Source organism: Saccopteryx leptura, chromosome 5 (genome assembly GCF_036850995.1).
Source record: "Saccopteryx leptura isolate mSacLep1 chromosome 5, mSacLep1_pri_phased_curated, whole genome shotgun sequence".
NCBI lineage: Eukaryota > Metazoa > Chordata > Mammalia > Chiroptera > Emballonuridae > Saccopteryx > Saccopteryx leptura.
Window position 1 is genome coordinate 5,446,768 of NC_089507.1, and position 21,648 is coordinate 5,468,415.

Sequence of the window (21,648 nt, forward strand, 5' to 3'; positions counted from 1 at the left end):
GCGACGGCACCACGTGTCCAGCAGTGGAGGGTCAGGGACCTATAGCCAGGCTGTTCTCTGGCTGCTCGCCTGCTCCTGGATGTCCTGCGTCTCCTCACAACCTAGACGCGTCGTTTCTCCACATAATCAATCCTGAGCTTCCATTCTCCACCCATGAAACTCGTTTCCTGCCCGAGTCCATCAGGGTGGGTTTGAGTTCTTTGGAACCAGGAATCCAACTGGTCCGTGTCTGTAACTCCTTCTAGGTGCTGCATGGAGACCTCTCCACTATCGCTCAGGTCCCTTATCTGGCAGGACAATCAGAAAGCCCATGGGGACCAGGCAATGTTGCCTTGGGGTCGGGTCCTGACGTGGGCTTGACAACTTGGGCAGAAAAACAAAAGAAGTCTTTTTTGATGAGAAAAGTCAGCAGACTCGAACTGCAGCCCTGGAAACGCCCCTTAGAATTTTGGCCTTGAAAAAGTGGAAAGGTTGAAGGAGTTTCCGGTCACGGAGCCCTCAGGGACGAGCAGGGCTACTCCCTGGAGGCTCTGCCCCTCCCCCCTTTCATTTCACAGACGCCAACATACAACTACTATGCTGGTAAAGAAGAAGTAAGGAAAACAGGCAGTCCTGTGCTTGCGGCTAAAAACATCTCCAAAAGAACAATGGCCGCAGCGCCTCTTAGGATACTTAGAAATGAGGCTACAAGCGTGAGAAGATGAAAGAGACCCTCTCTGCCCATCTCAAGCTTGGCTGGTACCATTTAGGGTCAGTCTGGAGCCCTTCCCAAGTGGCGCAGGGATCAGACCAAGGCCTTGGTTTAGTCTGCATTTTGAAATAAACTCAAAATTTCAACCTGTTGTTTTTTTTTTAAAGGTGAAGTGGAATGCTCTGAGGTTCGGAAACCTCCTCCTTGTTCATCAGCTTGGTGTAGGCGGGAAGGGCACAGCCTGGTCACCCACGGGGACCCAGCGTCGGTCCCTGGCTCTGCCACCAGCCGGTTGTGTGACCTGAGGAACTCGGTGCACCTGTGTCAGCTCAGCTTCCTTACCTGTGTCACAAGCACGACAACACGCCCCTGGGTGAGGATTAATAACAAGGTGTGGACATAATACTCAACACCTTGCATAGACTTGTGAATTGGACCTATTTTTAACATCAGCAAGTCAATCATTCATGAAACTGAATGTGTCCAAGATAAATATTTATACTTAGCTGCTCATTCAGAGTTCCTCCCAGTTTTTTGTTCTGCTTGACTAACAAGAACACAGGAACTTCTGGCGGCCCTGAGAGGGTCTTGGTGACCTTGTGATTCCCAGGGAGGCCCAGCACCTGGCTTAGATGTTGAAGGAGAGGCTATGGGCCAGATACTGATCAGCTTGGGTCTTCCTCAGACCCGGACAGGCTCATCAGCGCCACGTCACCCGGGCTCCTGCTTGGCTCTCTCCGTTTCCACTGGCCTCCTTCCACGTTCTTCTGTGGGACCCCGCCCCTCCTCCTCTTCTCTCTGCTCTCACTGCACAGGGTCTCCCACCCCGTCTGCGTGCTCACAACTCCCACGCTGTTAGACCGCCCCTCCCTCCCCACACACACACCTGCTCCTCTGTGGTCTTTCCCTTCCAGGTAAATGGTCTCACCTTTCTACCTACTAGCCACACCCACCTCGACCCTGAGACCCATCCAGAATCTGACCACTTTTCATCAGAAGCAGCTCCTCCACCCGAGTCCGAGCTGCTGCCATGGCCTCTCGCCTTTTCTCCTTGTCTGTGCCCCAGCCCCTCAGACCAGCACCACCTACATGGTCATAAAATCGTAAAGAGAAAAAGGGAGGGAAAAAGGACCAGAGCCCATAGGTCGCTTTGGACTGTACGTTCCACAGAGCTCTGAATCTGTCACCCGCAGTGCTCTTACCTTGAGGGTCAAGGTAAGAGAGTCAAGCTTCCTCCCAGCCAGACGGATGAAGTCTTGAGACCCCCTTGACCTTGGAGCCCCAGCTGCTGAGCCCGCCTTCCAGGCTGAGGCTGGGCATAGAGAGTTCGGGGTCACGCTCTGCTCTAAGGCAGTAGAGACTCCCCCTGGGCTCAGGGTCAGGCCCCGGGACTCACGCTCCTGCTCCACAGACAGGGGATGCCCAGCGGCTTCCCCAACAAGAAGGGGCCTTCTGGGCTGAGCAGGAGCACTGGCCATGAGCACCTGAACTTCCCTGTACGCCCCACTTCCTGCCGGCCAGTCGTCATGTCTGTAGCTTCGTGACAACTCTTCTGAGTGGGGAGGCCCACAGCGACGTCACCTTCCAGGATGGGCAGGGACTTTTCTGGGTTCGACAGAGCTTGGGTCAGGGCGGGGGGACGGGGAGGAAAAAACAAAAGGGCAAATCCAAGTGCTGTTGGCCCCGAGAAGCTGAGAAACTGCAGGGCGCTGCTGCCTCCTTTCTCCTCCGCTTCCTGAGACCGAGCTGCTGGCATCTGTCCAGGGAGGAAGCGAGGGGGGTTTCCTCTGGGTGGGAGAGCGAGGGGGCCGGTTCGCTGAGGCCAGGGAAAGCCAAGTTCTCCCTCTGAGCGAGGGGCAAAGAGGCGGAGCAAGGGAGGGGCAGGGTCAAGATTGACACACACACACCTCCCACTGCTAACCTCACTGTTTAACCCAGACCAGTTGGACTTCATCACCATGTTCAGCTTTTCCAGCCCTGAATGAGTGAGCGCCATGGGCTATGTTGGGGGCTCATGCCAAACCGGGGAGCACCACAGGTGAAGCCACACATGGACACCTATTGGCTGCATGTTGCCAAGCAAGCTCTCCTGTAGGAAAGAAACCCATCTGTCCAACCACTCACCCACCCATTCATCCATCCATCATTCATCCATCCATCATCCATCCATCCATCCATCAGTCCATCCATCCATCCATCCATCCAATCATCCATCCATCATCCATCCATCCGTTCACCCATCCATCCATCCATCCATCCATCAGTTCATCTATCCATCCATCCATACATTCATCCATCATTCATCCAACAGTTCATCCATCCATCAGCTCACCCATCCATCATCTATCCATCAATTCATCCATCCATCCATCCATCCATCATCCATCCATCAGTTCATCCATCCATCATCCATCCATTAGTTTATCCATTCATCCATCCATCCATCCATCATCCATCCATCAGTTCATCCATCCATCATCCATCCATCAGTCCATTCATCCATCCATCCATCATCCATCCATCAGTCCATTTATCCATCCATCAGTCCATCCATCCATCCATCCATCATCCATCTACCAGTCCATCCATCCATCCATCCATCCACCCATCAGTTCTCCCATCCATTCATTCATTTGCTTATTTCTTTACTTATTCAACAAAGGCTTCCTGAGGACTTACTAAGAGCCAGGATCTTGGTTAGTTGCTGGAGATACAGAAATGAATCAGATCAAGTCCCTCCCAGAAGGAGTTCACAGTCATAGGAGGGAGATAAACACACAACAGAGGGCTGTAGCTGCGTGGAACGCGTTCCTCCACTCACTCGACACGCATGGAGTGAGCTCCGCTGCCCAGGCAGTGTGCTAGGCACGGGGGTGGAGCTGCGAAAGAGCCGGCAGACACGCCCGTCCTCACGGAGCTTACATTCCAGGGAGGGAGACAGGTCATGAAACAGAACGCGTCAGTGAATGACACAGTGCACTACAGTGTGATGGGGGCTGTGGGGAAAAAATGTAAGAATGGGGACGGGAGTCCTGGAGGGGGGCGGAGCTGGGGAGATGGCACATTTTATAAAAGTGGCTCGGGACGGCCTCACTGGAAAAGGGACATTTGAGCAAGGACTTGAAGGACGGAGAGGCTGAGCCATGGGGATAGGTGGACCATGGTTACAATCACCAAAGATGCCAGAGTCTATGGGAAGCTGAGAAGGGCTCCAACTCCCCGGCAGCCCGGAGGGAAGGGGAGAGGTTTCCAGCAGAAGGACCGACAGGGTGAGGAGCTACCGGGCTGCAGAGTGAGGACGGTGACAGGAGATCTCTCCAGAGAGCTAAGAGGGAGAAGAGGATGGGACCAGCTGAGCGGCTCGCACTGGCTCCTGTTGGCAAAGAATTTGAGTGGTGGGGGAATGGATAATGGGATAACCGGTTCAAACCTCCCTAGGTTCAAACCCCAGCTCCACCACTGGCTCTGGGACCTTGAGCTGGTCACTTAACCTCTCTGAATCTCAGTTTCTCCCCTCTCTGTAAAATGGGAAGAGTCACAGAACCCACCCCACAGGATTGAGTGACTTAGTACATCTGCTTTATGTATGCTTCTAAAAGGCACAGGGGGAGGTAGGGTGAACTCGGGTGGGGGGCTGGGCCAGGCTTACAGCGGGGGGGGGGGGGGGTGCATTTGACAGCTCCAGAACGAGAGCTTGCAGGCGCTCTGGCCGCCCAGCCCAGAGCAGGATGTCTGTGTGGAAAGACGATTTGCCCTCTCGTTTGATGCATGATTCCTAAGCCCTGGCCACCTTCCCAGCAATGCGCCAGAGATACAGACATGGCTGTGCCTGCTTGGGTTTCTCACCTGGGTGTGGGGCACAGATACCAGCATCCACCATGCGGGTAGGCTTGCATAGACTGTGCGGGGCCAGGGGGCAAGGCTTGGCCCTGGAGAAACCTGGCACGCCAGAGAAGGCAGCAGCGGCAAGATGCAGGGCATTGCCGCGGCTTGAAGGGCTTCTTAAAAGCAGATTTTGGGCCCCACCCCAACCTAGTGATCCTGAAAATCCTAAGGTGACCAATCGTCCTCCTTCAGGGAGAAAAGTCCTTCTTTTGTAGGTTCCATCCTCCCTCGAAAAGTGTCCTATTCCACGTCCTCCTTTTTGATATTGAAAGACTAATCCGTAAATGTCCGTGTTCGATCAATGCAGAGTCGATCCATTGCGTGTGATGTGACCTATTTGTATCTAAATGAGTACTTTTTTTTTTACAATTGTTATCAAAAATTAATAAGCATGTAAGAATAATTACAACATAAAATATTACAAGTGTTTTTATTATGCATTTATCATACTATAGTGTATTATCGTTGCAATGAATAAAATGTTTCTTTTATTGACGATATTGTTTTCTTCCATTATTTTTTGTCCTTCTTTTCATTGTAAAAAAGTTGATTACCTTAAAAATCCAGAGGAAAGGTCGAATAAGCTATCATTTTAATGTCTCCCAGGTAGTTCTAGTTATAAGCAAAACTGGCAAATGGTTCTCCAACACAACTCCCTCTTTTCACAGACAGGGGAAGTGAGGCACGAAGACGTGCCCAGGGACTCACAGGAGTGCGTGGCCGAGGCAGGGCTGGGACCCAGAGCCCCCGCTTCCCCGTCTGCGTCCAAAACCAAGTGCCCCAAAACGGAGAGCTTGAGACAACAGCTGTTGGCTACGGGCAAGGGTCTGTCCCCTGCCTTTCTCTTGGCCTCTAGTGTTCTGCCAGCAATCCTTGGCGCTCCTTGGCTTTAGCTGCGTAACTCCAGTCCTCACACGGCCCAATAGTCCGCTTCTTACAAGGTTATCAGTCGTATTGGATTAGGGCACGCCCTAACCAGGATGACTCTATCATAACTAATTACAGCAGCATTGACCCTATTTCCAAAGAAGTTCACATTCAGAGACTGGGTGTCAGGACGTCAACATCATCCCTTTTTGGGAAGACACAATGTAACCCACACGTGGCGCTCTCCCGGGCTGGTCTGTTATTCCTGCTGACATACTACTTAGTCCTTGTGTCCCATCTAATGCTGAGAAGACCTGAGGACACCGACATTAAAACAAAACCAATAAAGCAGAACTAAGATCGTAAGAAATGATGAATAAGTCGTGACTGTGTAGCTCAGCCCGGAGGAGGGGACGTGGCTGTCACAGACACTTCGGTTAGAGATGGTCTGCCCCATTGAGGACCCAGCTTCACTCTGACCGTCTGGACCCTGACCCCCATGGGACCGTCCCCTACACGGAGTTATCGCTGCAGGAACGCGGCGGCGGTGCCCAGACAGGACCCCTTCCCGCGGAGAGAGAGGAAGCGATGCAGGGGTCTGTCTTCCAGGCTGCCGGGCTTGCGATGTTACTCCCCAAGCTTGTCGCACCGGTTGTTGTAGGAAACCAACAAGTCATGCAAACTAAATGATAATTGGAACAAGTAACATTTTTGGTTGAGCTTTGCAAATTTACCAAGCATCTTTGCATTTATTATCAGAAATAATCCTCCGGAGCATTTCGTGGGGTGGACCGAGCCACGCTTCATACTTACGATGAAGAGACTGGAAGACAGAGAGGTCACTTGAGGTCACACTGTGTGTTGTGAATGAGTCACAGCCAAGCCAGGTGTCCCGGTTCTTGGTCCAGGCGACTCCGCTCTTCTTCCATGATGGTGAGGCTCCTCCCATCTGCAGTGTTCAAAATCAGTCTATCAATCCACCTATCTGTTCACCAATCCGTCAGTAAGTAGTCAAGTAAAGAAATGACTGTATTCCATTTAAAAATATTATTTATTCTGGTTCCTTCTAAAGTCACAGGATCGTACCTGTTTTCAACAATAACCTGTGAAATAGCCGTGGCAAGCATCACCGCCCAGCCTGGATGGCTGGGAAAAGTCAAAAGCTACCTCCTCGCCCCCCAGCCAAGTGGGGTTCTACTGAATGAGACCCTGAGAAGAGATGCCAGAAGGAGCAGAGGTCACCCCCAGATTCCCCATTCCCAGCCTCAACCTCCTTCCCTTCTGGCCGAGAAAGACTGCCGCTCGCCTGGAGAATTCTCAAGCCAGAACTCATTGGATGCATGGAATAGCAAGGATCATTCTGAAGGCATTGAGGGGGGCCACTGAAATGAGTTAGCGGGGTTCCCTTGCCTCGCCGGAGCTTGGTACAGAAGAAGCAAAGACGGAAATCAATATGAACAAAGTGTGTCCGGTTACTTGTTACTCTTAGGGGCCGAGCCTGTGGCAGCAGACCCTCATAGAAACTCCTGCATTGCACCCCCCTCGCCGTCCTGAAAGAATCCTTCTGTGAGATTGTACACCAAGACTCAGAGAGGGGGACTGGCTTGCCAGCTGCCAGACCCATTGTTGCTTTTACTACAGATTTAGCCAGGGGCGTCCCTCGGGGCTCAGAGGTGTCTGTTCCCGGTCAAGCTCTCTGCAATCACTCAGCAGGGATGGACTGCCACCAGGCTGCGGGCTCAGCTGGGAATAAGTAGGTGTGAGATTCTCCAGATGTTCACACCAGTGCCATCTGGGAGGCAAATAAAAATGGAGGTTCTCGATGTGGGACTTACTGCCTGTCTTACGATCTGTCTGAGCAGGAAGCTTCCTGCAGGTGACCATCCGAGAGCACTCCTACCAAACGCACCCTCAAACCACGTTCCTAGACTGGGCATTTGTCCAGCCTCTCTGTCCCCTTCCTGTCCCAGGGAGCTGGGCTGGACATGTTCAGAGAAGCCTTATTTTCTGCATCGAGCACAGAACTTCCCCCAAAGAGCTCCCAGGGCACCCCGAACTGCAGCCTCTGTGCCCACGCTGCCCTGGGTGACCACTGACTCAACACCTCCCAGGTGTCAAAGTGCGACTGAGTCACACGGGCTGGCCAGCATCCTCCCTGTCTCCACCGCCGGGCTGGCCGTGGAGTGCCCCCCTTCCTCCCGAGCTTGGTCTTGACCTCCGTACATGAGTGGCGCATGAACGCCCTCTGTGAGGAGGTGAGGACAGGGATTCTCCAGGCCCCCCCTTTGGGATTCTGATGCAATGGATCCGAGATGGGGCAGGGCATCTGAAATTTAACACAGGCCAACCCCACTCCACCCCTGGCCATCCAGATATGCAGCCTTTGAACAAACCACCAGGCTTACCAGTGTTTCCCATGCTCCAGCCCTTGCTCGCCCCTAATGAAATAAGACGCCTGGAGAGTCGGGCACTTTGAGTTCCCCATATGCCTCTCTCTGTCCTCTCCAAGTACCAAAGAGCCTCTGAACACCTGGCTGAATTTCCTCTTTTTTTCCTGTGCCCCATGAAAATAAAATTTCTGCTCTTGACCTTGGCTGGTGGTTTAGTGGATAGCATGCCAGCCTGGTGTAAGGACGTCCTGGATTTGATTCCTGATCCAGGCACACTGGAAAAGTGATCATCTGTGTCTCGCCCACCTCCCTCTCCCCCTTCTCTCCCTCTTCTCCTCTCACAGCCAGTGGCTCAATTAGTTTGAGGGTGGCCCTGGGTGCTGAAGATAGCTCCATTGGAGCACATATGCCTCAGGCACTAAAAATAGCTTGCTAATTGAGCATCAGGGCCTAGATGAGGTTGCCGGGCGGATCCAGGTTGTGTTGCACACAAGAGTCTGCCTAACTATCTCCTCTCCTCTCGTCTAAAAAAAAAAAAGCTCTTAGTGGCTTATTATAACTGACTTGAGTCAGTTATCCTGGATGACATTACTGCAAGAAGACTAACATTGCTCGTCTTGCAAACCGAAGCGTGATGCCTCGCCAGGTCACCCCGCCCTGCCCACCAGCCCTGCTGTTCCCCACCAGCGGGCTCTGCCGAGACGCCCCGCCTCCAGCCAGCCCCGGACTGCGTTCCTGCTCCCGCCATTCTGCTGCTCTGGGACACGTTTCTATCTCAACACTCAACCTGAGCCTCCCCTTCGCCAAGAAACCCTTAATATCCACCCAGAAATCTTCCGACTAGAGCACTCTGTTTTAAAAGCAAGCAACGAAGCTTAAAACCCTTAGTATCTGGTGCAGGGCCTCTTGCCTGCATTTTCTAGGCAGCACTTTTCATCATCTGATTTTCCCAGGGGCCCCACGCTGTGAAAAGCACTGAGGCGGGCGGCTTTCTGAGGTCCACGGCCCGGCAGCAGAGAGGTGGCGCACCGGGCAGCATCCTTGGCACCCAGGTGCCTGGTCTTTGAGCCCTCGGGCCCCAGGCACCGCCTCCCTCCAGTGACTCAGCTGGAAGCAGGTGTGAGTCCTCCTTCCCACACCTACGGCCGGGCCTGCCGGCTCCTCTCCCATGGCCGCCTTGGCCCCTGGCCCACTCTCGGCCCCGCCCGCCGGGGGGAACGTGAGCTGTCAGGGGCACAGCCCTGGGTCCCTCCCCACTGCTTGGCTCCGAGCCATGATCGCATCTGCCTGAACTTTGACATCTGCATCCGTGACAGGAGAATACGAGCAGTAAACCTCACGGCCCCCCCGGGAGGGACGCGGGGTCCTTGGGAAGGTTCTGCTGTGTGCTGGCCTCCAACACTCCACTGGGACCACCTCGTGGATAAAACCAGACCTCACAACGAACCCAATCAGAACTTTCTATGGGCACGATTTTTGTAACAAAGGGGGGAAAAACACAGCAGGACAGGGCTGAGTACAGAAACAGGAGCTCGTCGAGTCCGGGTCCTGCCGCTTGCAAACTGTGTGACCTGCCTGTGCAGGTTTTCTTGAACCTGAGGTCGAGTCTCCTCGTCTGGAATATGGAAAAGGCCATTTGTAACCCGCACGTGGGCGTGTCAAGATTAAAAAGCGATAATGGAGTCTCTCGTAAAAGTTCTTATCACAAGGCAGAGAACAAGAACTTGTGGCCACCGTGGTGATGATGTTAACTCGCCCGGTGATCATGCCATCATAGCTACCTGTATATCACACCAGTGTGCCGTATCCTAAAAGGAATGCCGTGTCCTGTTCCAATTATATTCTAACTAAAAAAAAAAGAAGAAGGCGTTTATTGAATGCCCACTGTTTGCCTGGTGGCTTATTCCTGTATCTGGCACAGAGGAAGCCTTCAGTCATATTAGCTGAGTGAAGAACGCATGACTGAGTGAATGGATACATGAAGATTATAAAAGGGAAAAAGGTGGCCCTGGCCAGTTAGCCCAGTGGGTTAAGAGCGTCATCCCAAAACAACAAGGTTGTGGGTTTGATCCCCAGTCAGGGCACACACGGGAAGAAACCAAAAAATGCACGACCGAGTGAAACAACAAATACTTCCCTGACCCCTCCCCTCTCTCTCCCTTCCTCTCTCTGTCTCTCTAAGAATCAATACACGTCAGTTAAGCCCTGGGTGATAGCTCTGGAGCGTCGTCCCGGAGCACGGAGATTATGGGTTCAATTCCCCCCGTCAGGGCACACACAGGAGCAGCTCGATCGATGTTCCTGCCTCTCAAAAATAAGGAACCAGTCCCTTACTGCATAGCAATTACTGCCTCACCAGAGAGACATGCACAGCAATGGCCATGAGGGCAGGTGACAAATTCTCTAAAGGGAACACAAAGTGTGAAGAAAGCACATAAAGAAATGATTAAATGCACAGAGCTAACACTACTAAGCACGGCCCAATCACCCAGGCAGTGACGGGCCAAGGACAAGACCAGAATTAAGGAAGGCTCACGGTCCTCCTCTGGAGAGGTGGAGAAAAACAGTGTTGTAACTCTTGGTTTTATTTACTCTGCACCCACAGGAACACCCTCTCCGCCCTGCCTGACCCGAGTGTCCGCGCGCGCGCGCGTGTGTGTGTGTGTGTGTGTGTGTGTGTGAGAGAGAGAGAGAGAGAGAGAGAGAGAGAGAGGACATATGGAAACATCTGTGGCCGTGCTCTCACTGAGTAAAAAGTCAATGCCCAGTTTCCTCACTGACTACAGCACTGTTCCGCTTCTCCTCTGCGTGGAGATAATCCCCCATTCTCTGAAAAGCAGCCCGGGTGCCCGTGGCCACCGTCCCCTCTTCATGCTCCGTCACCACCTGTCGGCCCCGTCTGTGCATATCTGCTGCGTGTGTACGAGGGGCTCCGGAAGGAGGCCGGCTGCCTGCCGCAGCCAGGCCAGGGGCCGACAGGTGCACCCGCACTTGGACCCCATCCCCCCACCCCCACGTAGAACAGAGTTTGCTCAAGGAGCCACCGTGCCGAAACGCAGGGCACGGGAGCAAAGGCAGCGCCCAGCTCTGCGTCCTCAAATGTCTGTCGCCATTTTACCCCAGCGGTCCCCTCAGCGACGCGGACGGTGTCTCCTTCACATCCAAAGCGAGCCCCACAGGACAAGCCGAGACCCCCGAGGTCTATTCTTCGGCATGGAGAGATTTAAGGCGCCCCCGTCACCCCACAGCCCCAGAGGAAGGAGGGGCTGTGTTGAGAGCTGGGCTGACAAATGTTTTCCAGAAAGGGCTTTCTGGAAAGGATGTGCAGCTTTGCCAGCCCTCCACTCTGCCACGGGGGCCAGAAGCACCGGAGACACTGCCCGGAGAGGAGCGAGACTATGTCCCAGTGACGCTCTCTGTACAGAGACGGGCTGTGGGCCGGCGCATCCCGAGGCGGAGCTCGCTGTCCTCTGCTCGAGTGTTCGTGTCTCCGACTTATTAAAGCTCAGCGCCGAGACGGCGTGGGCTGTCCCCAAAACGGTTCTTAGAAGCGTTTCACTAAGAAGTCTTCCCAGACGACGTGAGTGCCCTCACCCTCGTGCACCAAGCATTCTGGGGAAGGATGGCTGTCAGGCGGTGAGTGGCTGGCAGGGTGAACGATGACCACGCGTCCGTGATGAGGACGTGCGCCAGGTCTGTCCCCACAAAACCGGCAGGTTCCATGAAGACTCCTCCTCCTCCTCCTCCTCCTCCTCCTCCTCCTCCTCCTCCTCCTCCTCCTCCTCCTCCTCTGCCTCTGTCTCCAGGGGTAACACCACCACCAAAGGCCCCCTGCTGCTGAACCAGGTAACAGCTAGCTAACCTGTCATCCAGGTGGCCCCATCACAGAGGGGGCCTGACTGGGTTCTCTCCACCCTGTCCAGGGCCAGCCCTTGTCCTGTCCCAGCTGGACGTCGGCCTTCTGACTGGTCTCCCAGCTGCCAATCTCCACCTCCCATCCCAGTTCTCTGCAGTATCCGCGGGGTAGTCTTTCTCGCAGGTGAAAGGCGGCATCACCTGTCTGCTCAGGGGCCTTCGATGGCTCCCAGCTGCTTCTGGATGGAGCCTCCAGCGCCGCGCGGACAGCCTCACGAAGCCCTCTCTTTCTCCACTCCCCACCCCCCACCCCGTGACACGGAGCCAGCCCTCACACTGGCGCGGTCCCTGCGCCTGCCCCTGGCCCCCGCCCAGCTTCTGGCTTGTGCCCTGCAGGCAGCCCACTTCAGGCACAGAGAATGTCCTTCCTCACGCATGTCTCCCTTTGGTGCCTGAGTGCCCTGTGCCCGCCCTCTTCCCGGGACGGATTCCTGCCCACTGTTTTAGGATTTGCCCACAATCCGAATTTTCCTATGCAGCCTGCGGGGGGCAGTCTCGAGCAGAGTCCATGTTCCTCTCCGGAGTCCACTAAAGTGTTTAATTCCAGTGTGTGTGTGTGTGGGGGGGGGGCAGGCCGGAAGAGGAACCCCGCCGACCGGAGTTAAAGGAATAGATGGCAGTGTCTGCTTCTATTTTGGAGAACTACTATTGAGCAGGATTTAATGGCAACGGTTTGCATGCACGACTCTTCAAAATTAATCCTCATGTGAGCCCATCGGAACCTGCTGCCAACGAAGAAACCGAAAGGGAAATCGTGCCTCACTCTGTCATTAAAATGGCTTTCCAAGGTGCTCCCTCACTTCCCCAGGGAGACGAGTGACCTGCGACAGCTCCCCGTGCAAGTGCTTCCTCCGCCCTCTCCTGTGCTCCGGGGACCCAGCCGCTCTGCCGATCCAGGGCCCCCCAGGAGGAAACAGGAGGCAGAGAAGTCAGGTAACTGGCCGGTGGTCACCCAGTCCTGGTGCTGATGGCCCTCCGTCTCTCCCCACGCAGTGCTGCCACCCAGAGACCAGAGAGTCCCCTGCAGTCACGGTGCTCTCTCTCTGGGGTCGACCGCCCTGTGGTGGTGAGATGCCATCTGAAAGCGTTTTAAGTAAAAAGCTCCGTGACATACAGCGTCCGGTGGCTGCTGGCCTAGACGTGGACAAATGCCAGTTCGTTATATCCCTTTCAGGGGTGGAACTGTGGCTCCAGAGGGAGGGAGAGGAAGTCCCCCCTCCAAGGCAGCACTGAAGGAGGGAAACCTCGGCTCTCTGGCACGGCTGACCGGTTAGTAAGCCAGACTCCCGGCCGCCCGGGGTGTCGGCGGCTCAGAGCCTCTGCCACTCACCGAGACCGCTGGCTGTTGACCGCCTCCCCCAGGGCACACGGCAACAACCCCAACGCTTCCGGCCTCACTGTGCGGACACGCCTGCCGGGTTTTGTTTTTATGTATATCCCTGTATCAGAACTGAAACCGGACTAAGTGTTCCAAATATGGACTTTCCCTTTGCTCGGCTGTCAAGGAGCCCAAGAGGAGAAAGAGAGACACGCAGACAGACCCGCCAGGGCGGCAGATGGGAAAGGGAGGCAGTTCAAGGCAGCGGAGAATTGGCAGTAGTCGGGATATTTTTGAATAAAAACTACTAACAATGGCCCTGGCCGGTTGGCTCAGTGGTAGAGCGTCGGCCTGGTGTGCAGAAGTCCCGGGTTCGATTCCCAGCCAGGGCACACAGGAGAAGCGCCCATCTGCTTCTCCACCCGTCCCCCTCTCTTTCCTCTCTGTCTCTCTCTTCCCCTCCCGCAGTGAGGCTCCATTGGAGCAAAGATGGCCCGGGCGCTGGGGATGGCTCCTTGGCCTCTGCCCCAGGCACTAGAGTGGCTCTGATCGCAACAGAGCGACGCCCCGGAGGGGCAGAGTGTTGCCCCCTAGTGGGCATGCCGGGTGGATCCCGGTCAGGCACATGCAGGAGTCTGTCTATCTCTCCCCGTTTCCAGCTTCAGAAAAATACCAAAAAAAATAACACAAAAAACAAAAACTACTAACAATTGGCTATCATCAATACGTTAACAGTCCGTGCTGCGAGGGTGTGGAGAAAAGGGAGCCCTTGGGCAGTGTTGGCGCAGCCCCTGTGGGAAGCAGTGTGGACTTACCTCAAAAAATTAAAAATGGAACTGCCTATGACCCAGCGATTCCCCTTGTGGGAACTTATCTAAAGAAACCCATTTCCTTAAAAAAAAAAAAAAAAAAAAAAAAAAAAAAAGGACAGAGCCTTTATGAGATTTTTTTATACGGAAAGAGAAACTCCAACTCTGTCTTTGGGCACTCGGTTAGGGCAGCCCTGGGACGCTCATCCTTCCCATCAGGGGCCCGTTCTGGTGACGTTATTTAACCTTAGTTACTCCCACAGAGGCCGTAAGTCCAAACGCCAATCACGCCAGGTGTTAGGGCTTCATGTGTACACTTTGGGGGACACAGACAGACACTCAGTCCAGCGCCCCGGCTGGTAGAAGAGGCATGTTTTCCGAGCTTGGCTCACGGATGCATCAGATTGCTGTGGGTACAAGCCCGTAACGGTCCACTCCCGAAGCGCAGCCCAGGCAGGGGCGGCCCGGAAGGGAGAGGCCGGAGGACCTCGTCCACGGGCAGAGCTCCCAGCCCTTGGTGGGCACGCGGCGTGGCGCACAGGTCTCCTTTACAAGCTGGTCCTGCCCAGCTCGGGCATCGTGTGCCTGGCTCGCCGTCCACGTCACACCAACCTGTTTCCTCGTCACCCTCTGATGACGGCGAGTGTTTCCCAAGCTGTCCCTCGGCCTAGATGCCTTCTCCCACGCGGAGAACGGGAGCGCATCCTTCCCGCCTCTGCTGAGACGTCCTTTCCTCCCACGGCCACGCCCTGACAGAACGGGCGGGTCTCCCCGTGCTCTCGGGTGCCCGGCAGCCTCCACAGTTCACTGCAAAGCCGTGGCCAAGTGGACGTCACCGGTTCTCACTGACTTGTAAAGAATAATAGGGCAGCTGAGGCAGGTACCTGGGAACCGTTGTCCGTGATCACAAGGGACATGTGTCTGTCGCAGGGCCCGTGGAACTGGGGGTTCCTGACCCCGAGGTTCCTGGGCCTCAACCGGAAGGGAGGTCGCGGCTTCTTGAGTGACGGCTACATGCTGGGCACCCCGCAAAGGGCACACGTGAGGTCATCTCACAGAGTCCTCAGCTGCCTGGCCAGGACACCCAGAGCCCGTGTGTGAACAGGGGAAGCTTGAGGAGCCACGTCCAGGCCACGCTGCAAGGAGACGAGGTGAGATCTGAACGCCGTCTGTCTGGTTCCAGAGGCTGAGGTCTCTCTCGTGTCTTTCCCGCCCCCGTTGGAGAACCAGACCCTCGCACTTCCTCTACCGCGAAGGCACCTGGCTGGGTCGCCCAGGGTCCTGGTCAGTCAACCGAGCTCACCTCCTCCCTCTGCCGGGCCCAAGGTCTTAGCCCACCCCCTCTTTCCTCTTAAAGTGCACCCACCCCCACCCCAGTCCCTGGCCCACGGCCCCTCCTTGGGGATCCTCTGCCCACTCCCGAGGGCCACGTGCCAAACGCAGCCTCCTGGGTTCACTCCGGGACGGGTCGCCTCAGTCCCCGCAGGGAGCCGAGGTGTGATTCAGCAACGACGAAACTTCAGTGACGATACCTTATTGATTACTATGCAGATGTCCGTCCTCACGACGGCCCCAGGAAGGGGACACGGTGGTGTTTATCCCTATTCTTCAAGGAGGAAACGGAGGCCAGGAGGATTTGATGATCCAGACAGGATGTGGGCGGCGGGGCGCGGAGCAGGAGTCGAACCAGGTGAGCAGGCTCCCCGCATGGCCTCCCGCAGTTCTGAGGCCCTGGGGGACCTCGGGCATGGCCTCCCGCAGTTCTGAGGCCCTAGGGGACCTCGGGCATGTCCTCCCGCAGTTCTGAGGCCCTGGGGGACCTCGGGCATGGCCTCCCGCAGTTCTGAGGCCCTGGGGGACCTCAGGCATGGCCTCCCGCAGTTCTGAGGCCCTGGGGGACCTCGGGCATGGCCTCCCGCAGTTCTGAGGCCCTGGGGGACCTCGGGCATGGCCTCCCGCAGTTCTGAGGCCCTGGGGGACCTCGGGCATGGCCTCCCGCAGTTCTGAGGCCCTGGGGGACCTCGGGCATGGCCTCCCGCAGTTCTGAGGCCCTGGGGGACCTCGGGCATGTCCTCCCGCAGTTCTGAGGCCCTGGGGGACCTCGGGCAAGTGACCGCACGTCCAGGTTTTCCCTGCCTTCCCCCGTGTCGTGGAGGCGATAAACGTCCTACACGCTTCGCGGGGTCGCCGTGGGGATTGCTGTAAAATCTCAGAGCGGTGCCTGGCATGTGGGCTTAACGTAGGTTAGTTGTTCTTTTTCTTTCAAGAATTTTTGTGCCGGGCAGCATTACGGTGTAGGTGTGTGTGTGTGTGGGTGGGTGGGTGAGGGTCAGGTAAGAATCTTAATGAAAGTCAGAATTCTAGAAGGTCAAACTGACCCCTTCCCCCCACTCCCGCCTGACCTGGTTTTTTCTGTAACCCCTAGCTTTTCTGTTGTTTTTGTCTAGAAGGAACCCAAGGAAGAATGGCCAGTCGTGGTGGGAAAAGGGCTGTCTCGGTGGCCCCCTCTTACTTCTCATGGCGAAGGGGGTGGCCTCGTGGGCAACGGCACCGACACAGGTCGGCTCTGGCAGGACTGGAGTTGAAGACTCGGCCTGGCTGCTGATACGCAGTGTGGCCTTGACCAGGTCACTGAATCACACGAGATTCAGTTTATTCTGTTGTAAAACGGGGTGGCGAGGGGGTTATAGTGCCAGGCTCTCTGGACTGGTGGGAAAGGACCTCTGATGACCCACAGAGAGCATGGCCCGAGGATAGAGGCCGGGCGGCCTTCAGCAGTCGGCCAGCACCGCAGGAACGGTCTCATACGTGTGCTCTGTCCCCACAGAGGACAGCGGGAGAGTGTGTCCAGTGCGTGCCCAGAAGCAGAATGATCGGGTCTTAGATGACGACTCAGCTTCCCTTGAGGAAGTTTGCACCGGACTGCCCTTCCCACCAACAGTCCCGACAACGGTCATCGCGGCAGGGAGAGGACCAGACCTCTGCCGTCCTAGCTTTCTCACCTCGCACCCCCCACCCTGCGAGTGTATCAGGTCACTGCTCCCCAAATTAAAAACAACAACAGCTGCAGCCGTAAAACACAAGACAGCTACTCACCAGCTCTGGTCGCTCGTGGCCTCGGGGCCAGGACTCCCCCTGTGAGGGACATATCTCAGGCCACGAGGCGTTGTGCTCTCGCTGTTCCCACCAGCTGGACTGCTGGTCCTTCCTCCGAGAGGGAGCTGACCTCTTAAGGACTTCCCCGAAGCTCTCTGGCCTTTTCAGTAATGTTTTCCCCCGGCCTGTTTTTCCAGTCTGTCGGTCAGATGCCCGGTTACTGCTGCCTTTTTAGGCTCCTTCCTGATTTGAGTGCAGCCCTCCCCGCCAGCCGTAGGGTGAGAACTTAAAGCCCTTTGTGACTAAGTGTTTCCTCATGCGGACCCAGGGTTGCTCAACCCGGGCACGGCTGCGTGTCAGTCCTGGCTTTCCTGTGGCAGGGTGCTGTCCTGTGCGTTAGAGGGTGTTTGTGGCATCTCTGGCCTCGACCCACTAGATGCCAGGGGCAAGGTCACCAGCCCTCCCTCAGGGACAGCATGACAACCAAGAATGTCTCCATAATTGCCAAATGTCTTGGGGGAGGGGGGCAAAATCGCCCCAGGTGGGAGCCACGGTCTTAACCCCACTGAGCCCTATTCCCGTTTGTGGAATACCTTCGGGCAGTGGTGTCACCATCTCTGCACCTCTATTTCGGTGAGACGGGGAGATCCGTACTGGTCCCCCCGAGACTGAGAATCCCGTGCTTCCAGCCGCTGTCTCGAGCTGGGCGGGGCTGTCCCCAGAACAGCGAGAGGAGGATGCTCTGGGTACGACTGAGTTCAACGAGAGGCCAGTCTGGACCCCGGCAGTGTGTTCTTCGTCAGGCCCTCCAAGGAAACAGAACTAAGCGGACGTGTGTATGTATAAAAGGAGGGTTATTTTAAGGACTTGGCTTATGAGGAAGATGTGAGTCTAAAATCTGCAGGCCAGGCCAGGAGGCTTGCTATCTGGGTCCGAAGGCTGTCTGCTGAGGAATTTCTTCTCTTTTTTTTTTTTCAATTTTTTCCATTGATTTGGGGGGGGGGGGAGGAGAAAGAGAGAGAAGGAGAGGGAGAGAATGAGAGAGAAGCATCAACTTGCTGTTCCACTTAGTTGTTCCATTTTTCATTGCTTCTCCTACATGCCCTGACCAGGAATTGAACCTGCGACCTGGGCGAGCCACGACGACGCTTTATCCACAGAGCCACTGGCCGGGGCCAGGAATTCCTTCTTGATCAGGGACAGTTAGTTGTTTTTCTGTCCAGGCCATCAACTGATTGGATGAGGCCCACTCAGGTTATGGTGGGAAACCCGCTTTACTCGAAGTTGACAGGTTTAAATATCGATCTCCTCTAAAACACGCCTTCCCCCCAAATCTCCAGAATAATGTTTGACCAAATACCTAGGCACCGTGGCCCCGCCAAACCGACACATAAAATTAATCATCGCAGGCCGTGATGATGAATTAATCTACAAGCAAGAGAGGGAGGCGAGGTTGAGCTCATCTGGAACGAGGGGCCAGGCTTCCCCGTGAGGACTGTCTGAAACGGCCAGGCCGGGGATGCCACACCGGGGCCGCCTCTGGCTCTTAACCCTGGTCGGGAGACTCACCCGGGGAGCCCTGGAGAGGTAGGGACGGATGTCAGAGCCAGCCTTGGAGAGTGGGTTCCACCTGGCGTGGGCCAGGGCTCAGGCAGTGAAGTATTGTCAGAGGGCCTCAGGGGCCCCTGCCCGCGGCCAGGGTTGTGAGTCCCTGGGCTGAACGAATGTCTGATTCTGCCCCCAGGACGCAGTGAGACAGGCAGACCGGGCTCCAGTCTCCCTTCCCTTCAGGGGAGTTCTGGGATGTTGGGAGGCCGCTGTGTCTCCCTCAGGCTGGGAGGGCGGGTAAGAAGAAAATGCTCAGAGAGCACTTAGCACAGTCCCCGGGCAGGGGGTGGGGTGGGGGAGGTGACACAACATATGTCCTGGGTCACTATGTGCCCTCTCCTACCACACACTTGGTATTCACAACCTGGTGTCCCCGCCGTGTCCTGTTCAGTTCCTGTTAAACTGGAACAATAAGTGTGCTGTCCTTTAACACGTATTGGGCCGTGAGACAGACACTGTGCTGAAAGCAGGCTTTCTTTCATCTTCCCAGTGACCTTATGAGGAAGGCTCTGTGCTGGTCCCGGGCTATCCACGAGAAGACGGAGGCTCAGAGGTGTCCCCGTCACTTGCCCGAGGAAAAGGCTGACAGTCTGAGATTTAGCTGACGCTGAAGGTTAAAACCTTTTTTAAGTAACTTGCTTCCCGTAGACATAAGTCAGAGCGATGGCCACAAGGAAGGAGGAAGCCCCAAATGCCCTGCTTTTCAGATGGTGTCGCCATGTACTTAGAAAAACCTAAGAAAATACAAATAGTTTTTCTTTTTTCCTTCCTTCCTTCCTTCCTTCCTTCCTTCCTTCCTTCCTTCCTTCCTTCCTTCCTTCCTTCCTTCCTTCCTTCCTCTCTCTCTCTCTCTCTCTCTCTCTCTCTCTCTCTTTCTTTCTTCCTTCCTTTCTCAGAATTAGTGTGGGAGTTTAGTCAAGTCTTGATGCCTATCCAAAAACCAGTCATGTTCTTAGAAAAGAGCAACCAGCAGCAGGGATCATATTTAAAAATAAAGAGCTCATTCACAACAGGAAGCAAAGCACTTCTTAGGGCTGACACGAGCAAGAAGGGTGTGAGGCAGGTAAATGAATGTGACCCGTAAGTGTTCCCACAGTGGTAAAAGGAGGCATGGCCTTTGGAGGGATGTCTGTGAATGTGTAAAAATGCCAGTTCTTTGCCACTTAGCTATAGGTTACACGATTCCTTTCTTTCCTCAAATCAAAGGCATCGAAGTCATTTCCAAATCATTTCAAAAATGTCAGCGTGTGATGCACAGAGTGACTTCTGAGTTCCTGGTGACTTCCAACCTCTGAGAATTAAAGGGTCGGTCCTCCTGGGCCCCTGAGTTGAGATTCTGCCCGTGCGGCTGGCTGTGCCTGGGTGCGTTCGTTTTCAAACCGAGTTACCAAAAAAACCCCCCAAACAAACCCCAAAATGGCTTTTATGATTTAAAAAATTTTTAGTTGTGAAACATATCATAGGTTTAAAAATATCTATTACAAATATAAATCTATTTGTATTACATATTTTATAACTATATGTTCTATCTTATAAAAAATATTTATGGGCTTGTGTGACCCTCCCCTTAAGCGTGGGCAGAGGTCACCCTGTAACCTGTTTCTAGACACAGAGAATGGGGCAAACACCAATACGTGATTGCGTGTGCGTGATGACCTCATATAGGACCGTCACCCCTGCAACGTGCCGTGCCGTGGGCTGCCTGTGGAGAGGGTCCCCCCATCCAGTAGGCTGCAGGATGCCGAATGCTGCCAAAAAGCACATGATCGTGGAGGCAGACCCTTCCCCGGGGGAGCCTCAGATGAGCCTCCAGCCTCAATCCTCCCCTGGACGGCAGCCATGCACAGGACACAGGTAAGCTGCCCAGTCTCAGGCCACAGAAACCAGGGGGCAGTGACCACATGTTTTTTAAGCTGCTAAGGGTTTGATGATATTGTTATTTACCAATAGATAAATAGCTATGCCACCGCCCAAAGGAAGCAATAGCATATTGTCAGTACCTTAGGGCCCCCACATTCCTTCCCGACCCATCTCCTGTCCTCCTGCCCAGAAGCAAGCAGTGTCCTGACTTTTGTTTGTTCCCTCCTGTTGCTATTCTTTGCAGATTTTCCCTCTATGTAAGTACCACTGAGTAGAGCAGGGGTCCCCAAACTTTTTACACAGGGGGCCAGTTCACTGTCCCTCAGACCATTGGAGGGCCGGACTATAAAAAAAACTATGAACAAATCCCTATGCACACTGCACATATCTTATTTTAAAGTAAAAAAAAAAGGGGGGGGGGAACAAATACAATATTTAAAATAAAGAACAAGTAAATTTAAATCAACAAACTGACCAGTATTTCAATGGGAACTATGCTCCTCTCACTGACCACCAATGAAAGAGGTGCCCCTTCTGGAAGTGCGGCGGGGGCCAGATAAATGGCCTCAGGGGGCCGCGTGCGGCCCGTGGGCCGTAGTTTGGGGACCCCTGGAGTAGAGTATGTTCGGTTTTGAAAATACCAGTAGCAAGCACACACCTCACTTGGTAACAATAAAAGAAATGGTCCAAGAGACAAGTTTCAACTTGACAAAGTAACTTTGAAATTGATTTTGAAGGATACATAGACATGATGGCAGTCTATCTGGACAGAGGAAGACAGTGAAGTGGGTTTTGCTGTTAGGTAACAGAAGATACAGGAAAGCCAGAACAATGAAACAATGTTACCCTACTGTAGAAACGGATTGGGGGATGAACTAGGATACATCTACCAGAAGGAGAACCCATCATTAATAACTTAATATGTATTTAAGGCAACATTGTAAATAGTGGGTTTTCTTAAAGAGGGAAGTTTCAAAAATCAGCAGTGAAAAAATAGGAAGATGGATCCTCACCTCATACCGTACTTCTGTCTGCACACAAACACACACTCCTGATTAATTGATCTATAGGTAGAAAGTGATACCACAACACAAAAAAATTATAGCTGCATATTCCTCTGACTTCTAAGCTTAAAAGCAATGAAACACCATGAAGAAATGTGCGGATGGATTTGATTACCGAAAGAATTAACTCACATTGGCCCTTGCC

At 54.3% G+C, this 21,648-nt stretch overlaps 1 protein-coding gene across 1 annotated transcript in view; it reads right to left on the minus strand.

The window, feature by feature from the left end:
• The window catches only part of SLC2A9 (solute carrier family 2 member 9), a 117,003-nt gene extending 99,770 nt beyond the window's left edge, over positions 1-17,233 (minus strand). Inside the window, exons 1-2 of the mRNA XM_066384527.1 lie at positions 16,972-17,233; positions 6,257-6,392 (exon numbers count right to left, since the gene is read on the minus strand). The gene's annotated coding sequence lies outside the window, so the exon portion shown is untranslated. The remainder of the gene's footprint in view (positions 1-6,256; positions 6,393-16,971) is intronic.
• Between the last annotated feature and the right edge of the window lie 4,415 nt (positions 17,234-21,648).